This window comes from Pan paniscus, chromosome 16 (assembly GCF_029289425.2).
Source record: "Pan paniscus chromosome 16, NHGRI_mPanPan1-v2.0_pri, whole genome shotgun sequence".
In the NCBI taxonomy this organism is placed as follows: domain Eukaryota; kingdom Metazoa; phylum Chordata; class Mammalia; order Primates; family Hominidae; genus Pan; species Pan paniscus.
Window position 1 is genome coordinate 84,206,596 of NC_073265.2, and position 18,029 is coordinate 84,224,624.

The 18,029-nt window shown below is 41.7% G+C and overlaps 1 long non-coding RNA gene across 1 annotated transcript; it reads left to right on the forward strand.

Moving 5' to 3' along the window:
• The first annotated feature begins 8,929 nt into the window (after positions 1-8,929).
• On the forward strand, positions 8,930-11,026 carry LOC117975957 (uncharacterized). The gene is made up of 3 exons (XR_004666390.3): positions 8,930-9,153; positions 10,610-10,671; positions 10,791-11,026. It is a non-coding gene; the product is annotated as an uncharacterized LOC117975957 (long non-coding RNA).
• Positions 11,027-18,029: the final 7,003 nt, after the last annotated feature.

Below are 18,029 nucleotides of genomic sequence, written 5' to 3' on the forward strand. Positions count from 1 at the left end.
AACAAGCTAGCCAGAAACAGCAGCTCTTACTCTTAGCAGGAAAGGGCTCTTCCTCACACAGGGGACTGCAATACCCTACTACCTGAGTTCTCCAGGTGTGCACAGTCAGCATTCCCTGACAACTGCAAAGTGCAGGCCCCTAAGAGCCTGATGCCTGAGGATGACCAGCCCACCCCATCCTCCTCAAGGCTCTTCTTATCCTTGCCCTGTCAAAAGAGACCTACATGGGCTGAGCACCAGGTGGCTCACACCCGTAATCCCAACACTTTGGGAGGCCAAGGCGGGCGGATCACTTGAAGTCAGGAGTTCGAGACCAGCCTGGGCAACGTGATGAAACACTGTCTCTACTAAAAAACAACAACAACAACAATTAGCTGGGCATGGTGGTGGGCACCTGTAATCCCAGCTATGTGGGAAGCTGAGGCAGGAGAATCACTTGAACCCAGGAGGCGGAGGTTGCAGTAAGCTGAGATGGCACCATTGCATTCCAGCCTGGGTGACAGAGCAAGACTCAGTCTTAAAAAAAAAAAAAAAGAAAGAAAGAAAGAAAGGAGACCTACATGAGGCAGGATGGAGGGCAGAGCTGTGGAGGATGGAATGGTCACTGGAACACAGAATCCCACTGCAAGTCCTACAGCTTCTCTAGGGGACACCTAGAAAACCAGGGGGGGCCTTGCTTTCTTTTTGCTACGCTTGGCCTGATGTAAGCTTTGCCCAGTTACCTGTATTCTTAGCCCACTTTGTGTGATCTTTTGAAATGTGTTCCCAACCCTGACACCTGACAGGTGGAGATCCATCTGAGACCTACCTGGCAAGGCACACACTTAACCTCTGACCTTTAATTTTCTAATTGCAGACTAGAATTTTATCTGCTTCTAACTACTTAATAGGTCTCCAGAGAAAAATTGACGTGTGCTTTACTTATGGGCGAGGTCCTTGAAATTAAAGCATTTTATAATTTGGAGCATTCGGGTTTTGTGCCTTCATACAAGAAGCTCACTTGGCGAAAAAGTATCACCTCATTCTCTTGCTAATTCTGGGCTTATCGCACATTCAGTGTTCCATAAAGCTTGACTTGAAAGCTTTCATTTCAAACCCAATTCATATGAATTAGTGTACTACTCAAAATGTCAGGCTGCTAATAGGACATACATAGCAACTGGAAATTGAAATAAGTGCATTTTAATAGAGCTCAGAATTAGGATTTCCTCTATCTGTTTGACGTAGTATCACAATTATAATTGAACATAATTTTTTTTCTGTTGGCATTTAATGATCCTCTATCTAGAATTATCAATCATCCTGAATTCATTATACCATTTTTCAGAGGTAAAACAGAAAAAAAGAAAGAAATTCAAAGCTTTTTAATTATGGTATGAATATGGAAAATCATGTCTGTATTCTCCCTAATACAGATTAAGGGAGAAAATGGATGGATCTAAGATTATTCAATTGATCATTCTATCGAGTAACCAGTGAGATCCCATGTAATTATGGCATTACAAAATAGTTATTTTCATTATGTTTAATTTTATATGAGAAAAGTTTTATGTTACCTTTTAATCTCTAAAATATAGTCTAGTTAATTATTGACAAACTACTTTTTGAGCTTTTGATAAAAGTGAATTTCTTCTCCAACCCAAATGCAATATTTATGAATGCTTGGCTGCCCTTAATATCAGTTTTTCAAAAAGTTGTGGACATTTTAAAGTAATTACTGTTCTTCACTTTAGCTTTAGTTGAACACCTGGGTCTGACTTGAGAGCTCCAAACATAAAATAAAATAGTACAAAAGTCAGAACTGCTGTCAAAAAACAATTAGGAAGCATTGTATTCTGGGCCATGAGGAAGTTAGATTATTCAGTTTCTAATTCCTGTCAGGCACAGATTCTAATATCAATGTGGACATTTCCTTATTATCGCAGATTTCCTAGACATAACCCTATTGTCAATGATAGAATTCTTTCAGGCTGTTCCTATTTCTGTTTATAACCAGAAGAGGGCAGTCAGGTTCCATGATTCAGAGATAATTGCCACTGCCTCAGAAAGTAAGATTTCCAATAAATCTCAATGATTGGAATTACGTTTTCCTTTAATAGTATTAAAGGGCGTTTATAATTACCTGAAGAGTTTTCTGCTTTTATTAAAAACCTTACAACCTTGGTGAGATGGACACTTTCTTCAAAAGAGATGAAATGAAGGTATATATTTATTCGGATTATTTCTCCCTTGAACATGTTATTTCTGTTCCTATCAGCCTTCTTCAACATTTAGCTGGCACATGAGGGAGGGAGAAAGTCTTATCATGTAGATAGTCCTCCTAATTTATAACTTTGTGGCATTTTATAAGTAAAAAGAAATCTATTGTACAAGGCAAAGAACATTCATCAGCACTTCAGTTTCAAATCAAGAAGAGAGAGAGAATTAGAAAAAAAAGATTCACAGCAATTGAAAAACAGATATCTGCCAGAGGAACTTAAAATTCCAAAACACTTCTAGCAACACTTACTTACCATGAGAAAAAAATAATTACACTTCTAAAATAAAACTTTGAGTAAAACAATGTTAGAAGAATGTGATGTATTTTTTTCCTCCTGAGATCTCTTCTATAAGCAGTTGAAAGAAAATAAACATAAAGCTGAACACAAAATACAACAAACATTTCTGCTACCTTTTTCTCTTCTTTATTAGTAATAAAACCAGAGACTAGAAACCCCCTAATTTACTGAAAATAGAAAAACAGATATATCAGAATGAAAGCTTGAGTATTCAAAAAATAAATTATTTTTAAAGGGCCAGCCTTAATTTTAACATATAAGAAAAAGTTAATTTTAGGATGTAATTTCAATAAAACGATAGCCACAAGAGTTAACCATAATTCAGGCTACTTATTCTTGTTTGTGTTTGAAATGTTCCCTCTGTGTTAATAGTGCTTCTAATGCTATTTCTAGGTGATTGTGCAGGGAATCAGTACTGTCTGATGTGGACAAATATGTGTATACTTGTGTTTATATGTAAACTATATATATATACGTATGTGTCATATGGCTGTGTACATTTCTATCCGCTACCTGCCTACAAAATAGCTCTCTCACGGTTGTGGAATTCACCAGCCCTGCATGCACTCCTCTTGAGGCCTGTGGATTAACTAGGAATCCAGGTGATTTTCTATTTGATCCATGCCTGCAGCCCCTGGCCCACCGTTCCTGTAGATGCTGCCTCCAGAAAGAGCCGCCTCTGAAAGTGACCTTGCTCAGCAAATGCCTATTGGCTTACACAGAAGTAGCAATGCCTTTCCCAGAAGAGGCGCTGCAACTGGTGCTGCTGTAAAGATGGGTATGGGATCTGGGGTGGGAGGGAAGAGAGAGGAGGGACGCAGCTTGCCAAGTCGCTTGGGCTACTTATAAACAAACTTAGCCATTGTTTCCCAAGCCCTTTACAGTGGAGAGGGGAGCTGGACACACACTGTGTCCTGGACTCTATTTATGTTCTGTGCTTGGGGAGAGCTGCTTTTAAGAGACTGATTCGGTTTGGAAGATGATTTCCATCAGCTACTTTTAAAAGATACGTGCTATTTCAGCACAAAGCTGAAGCCCCTGTTAGAGCTGCACTAGGGATTAAGAAACGGCGTGTATTTTAATGCCTTATGAATAGGAGTAGCTGATAAAAGAGGCTCTTGTTACCACTGCTACATTTAAATGTGAAAAGCAGCTGCTTCTCGGGAGGAGGGGGTAGGGGAGAGGAGAAGAGATATATTATTTTCATAGGGATTTAATTTTCAGACTACACTGAAACCATAGAATACCATTGGCCATTCTCTTATCGGCGGCTCTCTAATCGTACTGAGATCTGTAAGATTGTGGAGAGGGAAGGAGAGGGACTGGGAGGCAGAGAAAGGGATTGTGTGTAGCGATGAGGCTGGCCATTTTCATCTGCGTGTATGTTTTGAACCTCAGATCAAAACGCACGCGTGGTATTTTCTTCTTCTCTTAGGAGCATTAACCCTTTAAACTTTCAAAATGCCAGGCAATTAAAGAGTTTGATGCAACTATGCTGTCTTCAGAGCATGCAATTTTTCGATAGGCCCTGAGAATAAGATGACCACTGAGACCTCATGACAGAATATGGAGCAGGTGTACGCGCCTGTGGCCAGGTCGGGGCAGGGGGCATGAAAGAGGGTCTCTTCCAACATTTCAGAGACAAGGATTTCAGGTAGAATCCAGGACGTATTATGAATCCAACAGAGAAAGGCTCTTTCTGCAAATCTTATGACCACGGGAAGCTGATGATATAAATAAGACCTAGGATTATTAAACAAACTAGCAGGTATTTGCCAAATACTATCAGTATTTGAAGAAATATGACTAAAGAATATAGATATTTTGAATGAATCAATCAATCTGGGCACCATTATTTTTCTCTCCATATTATCACTTAATAGCCTGGTTTTGTTTATTCTCATGTTGGACTTATTGAAATTGATCGCTAATGAATTTTCTGTGTGTTTGACCCCTGACCTGCCCATGAGGTTTCTAAAGTACTTCTTAAAAAACCTAGGGTTTTGCTCCAAGACATTGTGAAGACATCTTTCGGATAAGAATTAGTTGCCTTTGGCCGGGCGCAGTGGCTTACATCTGTAATTCTAGCACTTTGGGAGGCCAAGGCGGGTGGATCAAAAAAAATTAGCCAGGTGTGGTGGCGGGTGCCTGTAGTCCCAGCTACTCAGGAGTCTGAGGCAGGAACGTCACTTGAACCCAGGAGGCGGAACTTGCAGTGAGCCGAGATCGCACCACTGCACTCCAGCCTGGACGACAGCGAGAGACTCCATCTCAAAAAAAAAAAAAAGAATTAGTTGCCTTCCCCATAACTACTCTTACTCTTTCTAATTTTTTGTAGTATTGCCATTATCCAATGGTTTAACTCCAGAAGTTAAAGGATTATAAACAAGTCTGGGAGTGATAAATCGGTAGTTCTCACCTAAGTTATAATTAAGGGTAATTCACATGTAGAAGATGGTTTGACAGCTCTAGCCCACGTGCTTAGACACTTGAATCTAAATGAAACCAATGAATCATTTGAAGCCAAAGTATAACCCCGGCTGTCTTTGCACATGATGTGCAGGTGGATAGACTTTGAGACTGTCCTCTATCAACCAAGAGCTAAAAGAGGAAAGAGGAAAAAGGGCAAATATCCAGCTTCCCTGCCACACATCAGAAAGCCAGAAACAGGTGGCAAGATGCTTCCTGCTCCCAAGCACAACCAGGCTGGCCGCCCACAGCCACCCTGCACTGCTCTCGCACCTGCCCAACCTGTGCTTGTAATCAGACAGGGGGCATCCCTGGCCTGGGTGGTCCTGCTGGCTAGGCTCTGAGTGGTCAAGTTCCTGGCAGCCTGGGTTGCTGGAGAAAGCCACTTTGGGATATTAATCACAGCAAACGAATGCACTCTCCTGGCTCATGCATGGGGCACATGCCTAATCATGGGCTGAATAATGTTAAAAGAATGTAATTTGCTTCCCCTAAAATCTCTTCTAGAACAGCTACCGCAATCGGGTTCAATCAATATTTTGATTTCCTGACCCAATTTCTCCGCACATGAAAAGTAAAAGCCAGCAATCCAGCTTCACCAGGTACCACTGCAAAGCGAGTAAAAGAGACAAGCAGGGAGAAAGAGCTGGAGCCAGCACCAACGGCCGGGCAAGTCTAAGGAAGTGGCTCAGCACCCAATTGTGAGCTCTGAGAAAGCTGTTGCTGAAGGCTGGTCTGATGCCTCCGGCACTGATGCCCATCCCTGTTCTCTGCGCAGTCGCCACTGCTGCTCCAGCCAACATCTCCGCTTGCTTCTGAGATCTCTTGCTTGCATTCTTCCTTTTTGCCCCTCCTCTTCCCCTTCTCCTTCTTCGCTTTTTTTTTTTTTTTTAACTTGGCTATGGAACATTAGGTTTGACGAAGGGAAAGCAATTCAACATCTTTTAACTGAAGGAGGTTGATTTTCATTTGCTACCAAATGGCTCATTTTTACCTTTTTAGCTCCTGGAAGAGTAAAAAGTGAGAGGTCAGCCCTGCATCACCATGGCAACCCAGGCAGCTCGGGCCTGGAGCGGATGAAGGGAGGTGATAATGGCAGGGAAGACTGTCCCCTTACTTGGCATTTTTCTCCCCATTCAGGGATGTGCCTGGTTGTATAAAAACAATTATGTCATTTTAGGACTCTAAGTTTTAAAATTTGGCTGCTGTATTGTCTGGTCCAGGGCTCTGACCTCGTGTGGATCTGTGTGGGTTTCGGTTTGTGTTTGAGACCATCCTTGCCTTCATCAATGCCCACAGGGTCTTCAGTCCCACCAGCCACATCATGCATGTCCTACCCTGGCAAAATCTGTCTTTCCATGTAAGAATCCACCTGCTGGTGTCCAGAAAGCCAAAAATCTTAACGAAGAGAGAATCTGGCGCTTGTCAGTGGAAATCCAGTATAGCAGGCCCCAGACTCAGCACATGGCACCTCACTGGAGCCTATCTGCAAAAAGGTCTTAATGCTATTCCAGAAGAAAGAGAAATCAAAATGACAAGCATGCCGCAATGGCCATATTCAACCCTGCAGGAGAAGCCTGGGTCAGAGCAGGAAGGAATTTCCATGACCTCTCAACTCATGAACTCAAATGTCCACCACATTCAGCCCAATGCAGTCCTTGGTAAATGGGAGAAATAAAGAACATGCATTAACACCTGTGGGTACCAGGCACTGTGCTGGGTTTTGTAATATCTTATTGCCTCTGAGCCTCTCAGTAATTGTATGAGGTGGGTAGTTTAATTTTTTAATCTTTGTTTTACAGATTACGAAGTTTAGAAGTGTTAACAGATGGGCCTAGGGTCGCAGATTCTGACGTGGGCTCCGTTCATGTTCTAACTGGGTCCTCTCTCCAGGATAATTAATATGATCCCAATGTATGAATAATAACTTCGTGTCAGAAGACCAGAGTTGGTGCTTTTGCTCGTTAGTTCATTCATTGAGTTGCAATACAACTATCAATTAGCTGCTGTAATTTCAGGACAATTCAGGTGCTTGAGAGAAGTTGATAGGGAGACAGTGATGCTGTTCTCTAAGAACTGGAGCCAAATGGTTTGAAGCTCAGTGATGTGAACTTGGACAAGACATTCAGCAGGATTGAGGTTCAACTTTATCACCCGTGAAACGGGTGTATTAATATTTATCTCAAGAAGCATTGTGAGTGACCATAAAAGAGAGGCCCTTGTCAGGTGCCTATCAGGGTGCCTGGCTCACTGAGGAAGATGCTCAGTAAATATCTGCTCTCATTCCCTTCACCTTCCTTGCCCTCCACCTCACTGCTGCCGTGTGGCATTCTCTTCTGTCCTAGTGTGAGGCTGGTCACCTCCCTGCCCTCAGAGCAAACATGCTCCCTTCTAAGTTGCACGTGCCCGGCATCTAGCAGTCAGGATAGACCTTTAAAGACCCAGCTCTACTCGTAGGATTGGGGAAGGGTTGCAGAGCAGCCAGGCCCGGAGCAAAGAGAGGGAGATGCTTTGCTATTTACAGTCCTCATGGAGGCCATCTCAAAAGAGGAGATTGCCTCACTCCCTTACCCTTCTCTGTCTCTCTTTTAATAGCCCTCAGTGGTGGCTATGAGTTCTCCAGGGTAGTCTCTCTGCTTATCATTTGCGCAAGCTCAGAGGGCCTTGCACAGTTTGGAGCTCTTCTATGCTCTCCTATTCGGGGGAAGTTTCAAAGCCATTTCAGATTGAACTGGGCTTTATAAATCCCAATCAGAGCTGGCCCTGAAGGACTTGACAAGGTTGTCTCAGCTAAATGGCAACTGCTCAATTTTCAGAAAGGAAAGGCACAAAGGATCACTAGGCAATCCTTTCTTTTTAATACAGTTTGAGTTACAGATGCAAAAAAATAATGCAAAAATCATCAGCCTGATCTAATTCTAAGGCTATGGAAAGGGTGAGTGACATCCATAAAATATTAATAATGTGTTGCACTGGCAACAAAACCTGTGCTGAGTTTCAGCTCAGACCATTTAGCCAAATGTTGCCTTATTATTGTAATGTTCAGAGTCGAATTCTCAGTCACAAGCACCCTAATCTGAAAGACTCTCTTCTTGACTCCACTCCTCTCCTGCCCATCCCTGACCCCACCTCCTTCTCCTGCCCTCCTCATAGATGAAGATGTATATGGTGCGCCAGTGCTGTGAATCACACAGGAAATCAGCCCTTTTGCAGCCAAAAAACTAAGAGGAAAGATAAAACTGACACCTAAATATGATAAAAAGGAGCATATGGCATAAGATCAGGAAAAGTAAAAATTAAGAATAGTGATAGTTCACGCTCAGGTCTGGGCTTAACACTCGCGTTATCAAAGATGGCTTCACTGATGTCTCACTGTGCCTTGGCTATCTCTTTATGACGTTGTATTGCTGTGTTTTACTTGTGTGGTTGTTGACTTACTGTTTGTCTCACCAAGATGTAAGTTTCCAGAGGGCAGGCCCTGTGTTTGTCTGGTTTTCCATGGTATTGCTGTGGGGTTCCCTTAGGAAGAGATAGAAGCACGGGGATAGGGTAAAGAGAAAATCAGTCTCCTAGGCCAAGGAGCCATCCAGTGGAAATACCCAGAGGTGGGAAGAGTGGTGTAACCTGTGTGTCTGACAGGTAAATTATCATGAAGGAGACTCTTGGGCAGTGGCCAGGGAAGGCACTGTGCGGTCAAATCCTGAAGTATTATGTGTGTTAGAGCCATGGGGGCGTGGCAAGCTGCCAAGATTAGACTTTAGTATTGAGACCAGAGGGATAATGTGGTGAGAGTATGTCAGTGTTTTTGAAACTGGATAAATGTATTGAGTAGAAGAATGTTTTAAGACTGAAGGATAGCTAAAACAATTTGTCATGGAATATTATTCATCCATTTAGCAAATGCTGATTGAGTGCCAGCCGTATGCCAGTCACCACTCAGGCTGCGAAGATTCACCACAAGACAGGCCCAGGCATGAGACGGAGCTTATGATCTGGAGGAGACAGACAGGCAACGAACACACAATAAGCAAATGAGCAACAAATCAACAAACAGGCTGATCGTTTCAGAAAATGAATGAGGGAGAGCTGGACAGCTGGAGGAGATGGCAGTGACAGTCAGACTCAGGTAATGGAGAGGCTCATCAGCCACAGCAAGGGATTTGGATTTTATGCCAAATGCAATAGGAAGTGATTGGCGAGTGTTAAGCAGAGGAGGGGCAGGGTCTGATTTATAAAAACATCCTATGGCTTGTTCTATGAAGGATGGGTTTTGGAGGGCTCCAGGGGACAGAGGAAGTAAGAAGATTAGTTGGGGAATGACACAGTACATAATCCAGAGCAGAGATGATGGTGGGGTGGCAAGGCGTGGAATGCAGGACAAGTTCTAGAAGTAGAGACCACAGGACTTATCCTTTGGGATAAAAGGAAAGAAAATAATCTTAGATAAGTCAGTTTGGTCCCAGAGCTACCAAGTGAAGAGTGGTACCAATTTATTAGATTTGGAGACTTGGGGAGAAGTATGTTTTTATGGGAAAGACTCAGGACTTCTGTTTAAATATGATACACCTGGCTATGAGAAAGTATACTGACAAAGTAGCTGGACATGGTGATTCACACCTGTAATCCAAAACTTTGGGAGGCTGAGGTCAGGAGTTCAAGACCAACCTGGGCAACATAGCAAGATCCTATCTCTACAAAAAAAGTAGCCAGGTGTGGTGGGGCACACATATAGTCCCAAGCTACTCAGGAGGTTGAAGCAGGAAAGGATATTCTTGCTATACTATCAAGTAAAAATGTAGAAAACACAATTACATATACATATGTTAAGGAAGCAGGATATATATTGCTAATATATATTTTTGTGGGTGAATGTTATAGTAAATACTTTCTTCATTGTAATTTCTGTATTCTCTAAAGTTTTACAATAAACAGTATTACTTTTTTGAGCTAAAAAATGCTTTTAAGTCATCACAGGGAAATGTTATTTTGCTTCAATCTCACTCTTAATTGCTTTAATTCAGCTTTAGACTCTTTCCTAGGAAATTAAAACAAAAAACCCAAAACATAAAAGAATAAAATGTAAGTAGAAACATTAAGATAGATAATAAATGAGACAACAGTAGATAACTACTCTGAAAGATACTAACATGACAGGCCTGAAGTCATCCTAGTGCTCTAGAGAAGAATGAGATTCCAGGGGCTAACAAGGGGATAAGTTCTTAGTTTCTCATCATCATCTACACGTCTTGAATAAGATAGAATGAAGATCTCCTGGGGCAGAACCATCTGACTGTATCCCTCTTGCAGCTATCAGCTATCGTGAGTTAAAACAGATTCTTAATGCTGATCCCAGCCTCCTTTTCAACAAGGACCCAGAAAACTATTTTCAATCCATTATTAATGAAGTTGGGGGACCTCCATTCTTGTCAACAAGCCTTGATTTTATTCCATTTCAGATGTTGGAGTCATACTATTTAAATCATCTGAGAATTCATGTTTCCTTTGGGAGCTAATGTATACTGTTTTTACACTTCTACTCTCAGGGACTTAATTCTTTCTAACATAGCACTCTTGTTTTCCAGATGGAAATGAAAAAACTAAAGAACAGTACTCTGCAAATGATCTAGTGTGATGATAAGAGAAAGTAAGAGAGGTCAATTTTGGCTAAATAAAACAGAATTTGATGTGTTTTTTAAAAAATGAAATAATTTTGGAGAAGCTCTTGCAATTATGAAATATTATTTACTTGTTTAACAAATCCAGATGAAGAACTTTTCAAAACTCTATGGGAAGCAGCAGAGTCGAGTTGAAGGAGCTGGAAGACGGCCATTAGAATGGTCTTTATTCTTCCACCAGTTGAAGGAGGTTGGAAGATGAATCTTGCTGAACTTCAGCATATGGGAAACGACTTCGGGGCTACCTGAGTATTCCATCTTGTAATGTTGATAAAAGAACCAAATGAAACAGCATGCAGTGAAGAATTTTGTAAGTCCTAAGTAAGTACACAAATGTGATGTGGAATGTGATCATAGCTTTAGAAAGCATTGGCTGTTATTAGAAACCTCTATAATGCCAATAAAGAAAGTTGATGGACTTTCTGAGAATAAATCTGAGAAGTTGTTTCTTCTTTTCCTTCTCTTTTCTTATTCTTCTCTTCTTCACTCTTTCTTATCTTAATTTCCAATTTAAATCATGGGATAAATTATAATTGTTACATATCAATAAAGCATTTTTAGGCTGATGAGTAACAAATGTTTAACTCTAAATCTAGGTTGGACAAACCAATGATCTTCAAATGCTGCCTTCTCTTTTAAGCCCTTCCTAATTGTCCTAAAAATGTAATTGTTCTTGCTTTTCTGAATTTTTATAGCAATTTGTTTGCAGCTCTATTTACTATATTCCTTATTTACCTTCTTTCCAGTTTTCCTCCCACTAGAGTTTTGGTTCTTTGAATAGAGATACCAAATCTAACTCATTTTTCTGTACCTTCAGTGACAATCACAAAACAGGAGCTAAATATAAAATTATTCAATAGAATTCATTTTTTAAAACATTGTCAGGAGCCTACTATCTGCTCAGCTCTGCATAGAGTACAAATCAGCGGCTCCATTTGAAACTACATTCAAATAGTCTCATAAAGAGGAGATTTATAGGAAAGAATTCAAGAGTTTCCTAAATTACTATGTAATTGAAGTTTACATTTTTCAAAACTGAAAGCCAAAATCTAAGGATCAACATTTATTTCAAGTAACCAGCAGCACCCAGTTGCGGCTCAAAGAGAAGGATGCTGCCTTATACATCTACCAAGCTCACATCATCAGTACCAGACATGCAGCGGTTTTTCATGGGAGTTTAGAGTTTGACCTGACACTCTCTACTCTTCTACGTTAGGTCCCTTTGAGGACATTGGTTAAGGGCTAATCTTCTCTTTGGAGATTGGCCTTTCTGATTTGTTTGTTTGTTTGTTTGTTTGTTTGTTTGTTTTCCTCTTCTCAGAGCCCTCACTCTCTGCTAGCCTTGTCTGGGGTGGCTGCCTTAAGGCCAGGCAGAAGGCAGCAGACAGAGAAATAGTAACTGTCCGAAAATCGTTTATCAAGACTCGCAAAGGAATTCCCAAGCTAGTCATGTTTCTCCTATTTTTCCCCTGGTTTCCAGGTAGTACTAAGGAGCTGTCCAACCTTCCACATCAGCATAGGTTTTTTCCAAACCTGTCTTTGAATGTCCAGGCCTTCCTATATCCTTCCAGTCTCCCAGCTCCCAGGCTGATTGAGGAGTGTTGCTCTGCTTCCTTGTTGCCCAGTTCATCCCCTGTCCTCACCTTTGCCCCACACGATGGCAATGGTTGGGCTTAGCTTTGAGCTGTTGAAAACTGGGAAGAAGTCTGTTCCTCTCCCCAGAGTTTAGCATGCATCCTGTGTCATGTGTACACTAGGTATTCAATAAATATTTGTTGAATAAATAAATTCTAGCAACCAGAAGTAGTCTGTCCTTCCCTTCCTATACTCATGCTTCACTTTCATGCCATTTTCTTAAATCTTAGCCCTTTTAAACTGACATTAGACTTTAGCCTACCTGATATCAGCATCCTATCTAATATATCCAACTGAAGAGAAAGTTGTCTGAGCATAGATTCCAGGTCTCTTCAATTTTTAACCTTTAAAAACTTAATCTTTTCCTCAACAAAACACTGTCGAGCTTTTCTCATATGTCAGAAATACATAGAAGTTTGAGCCAGTGGTAGATAAGATAGACACAGAATTCCTACCCTGAAGGACTATGAAGTCTGTTAGAAGAGACCCGCCTCTAAAATATAATGTGAAGATTATGTGAGTGAGATGCAAGCAGGATTCTACGGGAGCACCACATCTTGCATTAATTCATTCATCATTTCTACAGAGCAGCAATTTTGTCAAACCTGGTGTCAAATAGCTGTGATACAAAAAGTTTGGCATACTCTCTGCCTTCAAGGTGTTTAAAAGAGAGTAGCAGAGATTAGTGCTTACCTGAATGGTTATTTTATGACATTTAATGTATTTTAGTGCTAAACATATGCACCCATTGTTATGGAATGCCAAAGAAGGAATGAAGGAAGATACTTGAGTTTAAGTTTTTAAGAAAGGAACAGATTTACCAGGGAACCCTGGTGGGTCAGCTCATGAATGCTGGTGAGCCTTCCTAAAGGGTTTAAGACATCATCTTTTGAAGAACTGGGAGGCACTGATGGTTTTTAAGAGGGGAAATGACATAATCTGATTTGTGTTGCAGATAGATGGCTCTGCTGGAGAATAAGATAGATGGGTTGAGGGGAGAGAAACCCACAACAGTGACAACAGTTGGAAGGGGCTGCAATTGTCCAGGCTTCCAATAAATATTTGTTTTTAAAGAGACCAACATCAGAAGACCTCGCTGTGCATTGAGGCCCCTGAGAAAGGAGTCAAGCATGTCGGGGTGGCACGTACTAGGCAGGAGAGAGACAGCGTTGCCCTGGCCGCCCCTTCATGCCTGGTGTCCCACAGAGGAAACCCCTGAAGCTCAGGCAAGCTCCATGCCCAGAAGGCACTTTATTGATGTCCCTTTCCAAACATAAAATGTAGTCCAAAATTCCAGGATGATTGGATAAATTTGTAAATATAATCAAAACATGTTTTTACTTGGTTTCCAGGATGAAATTGGAAAAATAATGCTCAAGCGGGTTGGGGCTGTAGAAATTCATCTGTTCTTTATTCTGTCTGTTTTTTTTCTGGTTCCAGGCCAATCAGCTTAGAATGAGAGACAGTTAGAACCAGATTATGCAGCCATTTTAGTTCCTAGGGGACTTGGGCGATAGCAAAAATGTGTACCTCAGACTAGACAGGCTCCGTAGCTTAGAACTAGGATACCTGTGGTTGTTAGAAAGACAGAGTACTTTTCAGCTGGGCGTGGTGGCTGATGCCTGTAATTCCAGCACTTTGGGAGGCCCAGGCAGGCGGATCACCTCAGGTCAGGAGTTCAAGACAAGCCTGGCCAACATGGTGAAATGCCGTCTCTACTAAAAATACAAAAATTAGCCAGGTATGGTGGCAGGTGCCTGTAATCCCAGCTACTTGGGAGGCTGAGGCAGGAGAATCACTTGAACCCGGGAGGCAGAGGTTGCAGTGAGCGGAGATCATGCCATTGTACTCCAGCCTTGGGGACAAGAGCAAGACTTCATCTCAAAAAAAAAAGAAAGAAAGAAAGAAAGAAAGAGTACTTTTCTTCCAATCTGAGATCTAGAAATAATTTCAGAGGAGACTGGATAACTCAGATGTCTTGAGTATCGTTTTATGTGTCCAAAGTGTGTGTTACTATGAGGCTTACTCTGACCTCTCAGAACCATTACAAGCCCACCTTGAGGCCCACTCTCAGAATGATATGATCCAGCCCCCTCAGGCTTCCCTATGCCATGGTGTTCATGACATCAGAAGTCAAAGAGGTCATGGGTATGACTTTGACACCTGGAGGTTGGTACACTTACACTGATAAACCTAATTCCTTATGAGAAGCTAGATGAGTTAACATGAATGATGAAAGGAAAACAAAGAAAAAGCAAACAGCATGCTTATGACAGCAGTTCTGCCAAGTGCTTCTCATGGATTGTATTGATTTTTCACAACAATTTACAGAGATTTGTTACTGCCATCCACCCCCTTTTTACAGAGGAGGATACCGAGGGCTAGAAACATACATGATTTTCCCAAGGTTATCAGCCAGTAATTTATTGAAGGAGCCAGGATGGGAACACAGATGGTCTGACTCCACAACTAGGCTGTAAGGTGAATTTACCATCGAATGTTTAGGGAGAAGTTATGTCATTTCAGTTGTAGCTAGTTGAACTTGTGTCAGGAGATGAAACTTATAGTGATAGAAGGAGGAAACCAAGACACATGACTGTTAGAGAAACAGTTCCTGCTCTTCATTTAGCATTGTTATATTAACAAGTAGATGCAAGGCAAAGTGCTGGTAAGGCTGTCAAAAATCAGTGCAGCATGCAGCCGCAGAACCAAGACGTTTTCATAAGAGCTATCAAATGCAATACTGATGATCAAGATTATTCCAAGAATCAAAGAAGCATCCTTTGACAACATTTCTGAAAGCAAAATAAAAAAAATGTTTAGAAAGCTGCAGAACCCAGTGAAATTCAGGCAGGAATGTTGACCTTGGAGGTTTTTCAACTGGGCTGAACACTTTATATTCCATGGCTCAGAAGTTCCCTAGCTTGTGTTTGGGAAAAAAACGTACAACACTTGGGATCTCAGCCTTTGTTTTTAAGCTCTAGAACTGGGTCTTCAACCCTTTTCTGTAGGTGACTAGATAGTCACTTTGCAGGCCATAGAGACTGTGGCATGACTGCTCAGCTCTGTCTACTGCTGTAGCAGGAAAGCAGCCATATATCCTAAGGAAATGACTAGGCACGGCTCTATTCCCATATTATTTTATTTACACAAACATGTGGTGGGCTGGATTTGGCCTGCAGGCCATAGTTTGCCAAAACGCCTCAATAACCATGTTAAGGTGGGGTCAGAAAAGAAACTAGTCAGTCATTGAACAAATATTTAGTAAGTGTCCAATGTCCACTATAAGCCCCGAAAAAGTTCACAGTGTAATATAAGAGACAGATGTATAGGAAGTTAATTACAATAACTACAAATACTATGACTGGAGAAATTAAAGGTGCTGAAGCCTTCTGAAGGAGAGAGCCGATAAATTCTCCTGGGAAGTTAGAGCAGATTTCATGGAGGGAGTAACATTTTAACCAGGCCAACCTTTCTCCCTTCCGCACCCTTGGGAGACAATTCTACTTCCACACTATTCTCATCAACCCCAGACACGGCATCAGAATCCTACTGAACACAGACTCAGGAAAACATTGCCAATCAACATTGCATTTACCAAGTGAACTGTAATCTATTTCCACTCCACTTCTTGAAGGATGGATAGGAGATCCCTAGCAAAGAAGGAAGACATTAGATACAACAGGCACATGGCTGGTGGGGAGACGGGGTGGATAGAAGGCAAGGACTGCCTGCAAAATGTCACTGAAAAAGAAGCATGTAATTAAGAGCAGAGAGGTGCCAGAGGTAATGATGGATGTGAGGGCTGTGATCAAGGTCTCTATGTAGTGCTGTGATTCTGCTTATAGTTATAAAAGTCTGGAGGCAATATAAAAGCTAAAGGAAAAGGCAATCTTGGGGAGTAATGGAGAGCAAGAGTAGCACTGTTTACAGGCTGCTATAATAATCTGCAAGAAATAACAAATGCCGGGCATGGTGGCTCATGCCTGTAATCCCAGCGCTTTGGGAGGTTGAGTCAGGAGGATCACTTGAGCCAAGAGTTGGAGACCAGCCTGGACAATGTAGTGAAACCCTGCCCCTACAAAAATTTAAAAATTAGCCAGTCATGGTGGGGTGCACCTGTAGTCCCAGCTACTCCAGAGGCTGAGATGGGAGGATCGCGTGAGCCTGGGATGCGGAGGTAGCAGAGAGCCGAGACTGCACCAGTGCACTCCAGCCTGGGTGACAGAATGAGATGCTGTCTTAAAAACATTAAAAATAAAAGGCTGGGCGCGGTGGCTCACGCCTGTAATCCCAGTACTTTGGGAGGCTGAGGCGGGTGGATCACGAGGTCAGGAAATCAAGACCATCCTGGCTAACACGGTGAAACCCTGTCTCTATGAAAAATACAAAAACTTAGCTGGGCATGGTGGCAGGCGCCTGTAGTCCCAGCTCCTCAGGAGGCTGAGGCAGGAGAATGGCCTGAACTCGGGAGGCGGAGATTGCAGTGAGCCGAGATCGCGCCACTGCACTCACTCTAGCCTGGGAGAGAGAGCGAGACTCTGTCTCAAAAAAAAAAATAAAAATAAAATAAAATAAAATAAATAAAATAAATGAAAAAGAAAGAAAAAAAGAAAGAAGAGAAAAACAGAGATAACAAAGATCTGTCCTAAGATATTGGTGATAGGGATAAAGAAGAGAAAATCTATTTTAAAAAATCACTAAAGGCACAGAATTTGCAGTTCTTGGCTATCAAATTGGACATGGTACTGAGAGGTAGAAAAGAGCACAGGATCATTTCGCATCCTTCAATCAGATCCGTGACTAGATTGGCACAAGAAAGAAACACAATCAAGCCAATACTCCTAATGTCCTGATGTGTAACGAACCCTTGAAAATCCATGCAAAGCAAAACTTTGGAAAGAAAGAAACATCAGCCTTGGAAGCTGGGGAAAACCTCAGCTGATTTTAATTTTTCATTCCCACTACTTTATACTGCAGCCACAGTATAAGCCACAATCGAATAAGACATTGCATCCCTCCTGTTAGCTCATTAGCAATGAAGGATCTGATCTTTAAAAGAAAAATTGGGAAATTTCGCCACAGATGGGAATGCCTTGATTACATGGTGAGGCTGTTACTGCACACTCAGCAACAGGTGCTGCTGTCTTTGTAGAACCCTGTGTTTCAACAGACTCGCTGAGACTCAGACATGGTTGGTGAATAACAATTCACACTGATTGCAAAACCCTGATCTTGTTTTTCTTATATTTTCCTCTAATATCGAGCAAGTGGAGGTACTATGTCCCATTCCAGCTATTTTAAACATGCACTCATGAGTTTTTTCGGCTCAGAAAGTCTTATCTCCAACCATACCTTTTTATTTCCTTGCCATCTTATGGGCCTCAGATAATGTGCAGATCTCCTTGCAACAATGAAGAGAGAATATCCTTCCAGAGAAACACTGGAAACATGAGATGGTTATCTTTAATAATCTGGAAGTGCCTAATGTCACCTTTTGAAAAAAAAAGAAGCTGATAAATAGCTCCATTTTTTATTTGTGGGAAGTTAGTGATAAATTCAGAGAGTGTGAGCAGATGCAGTGACAGGTGACAGCCCATTTTGTATATGTGGATGTGTGTATTGAGGGCATCTCTAGCCTTAAAAACATGAATAGAGGTTGCAGTTACATGAAAGGAATACAGAGAATGCT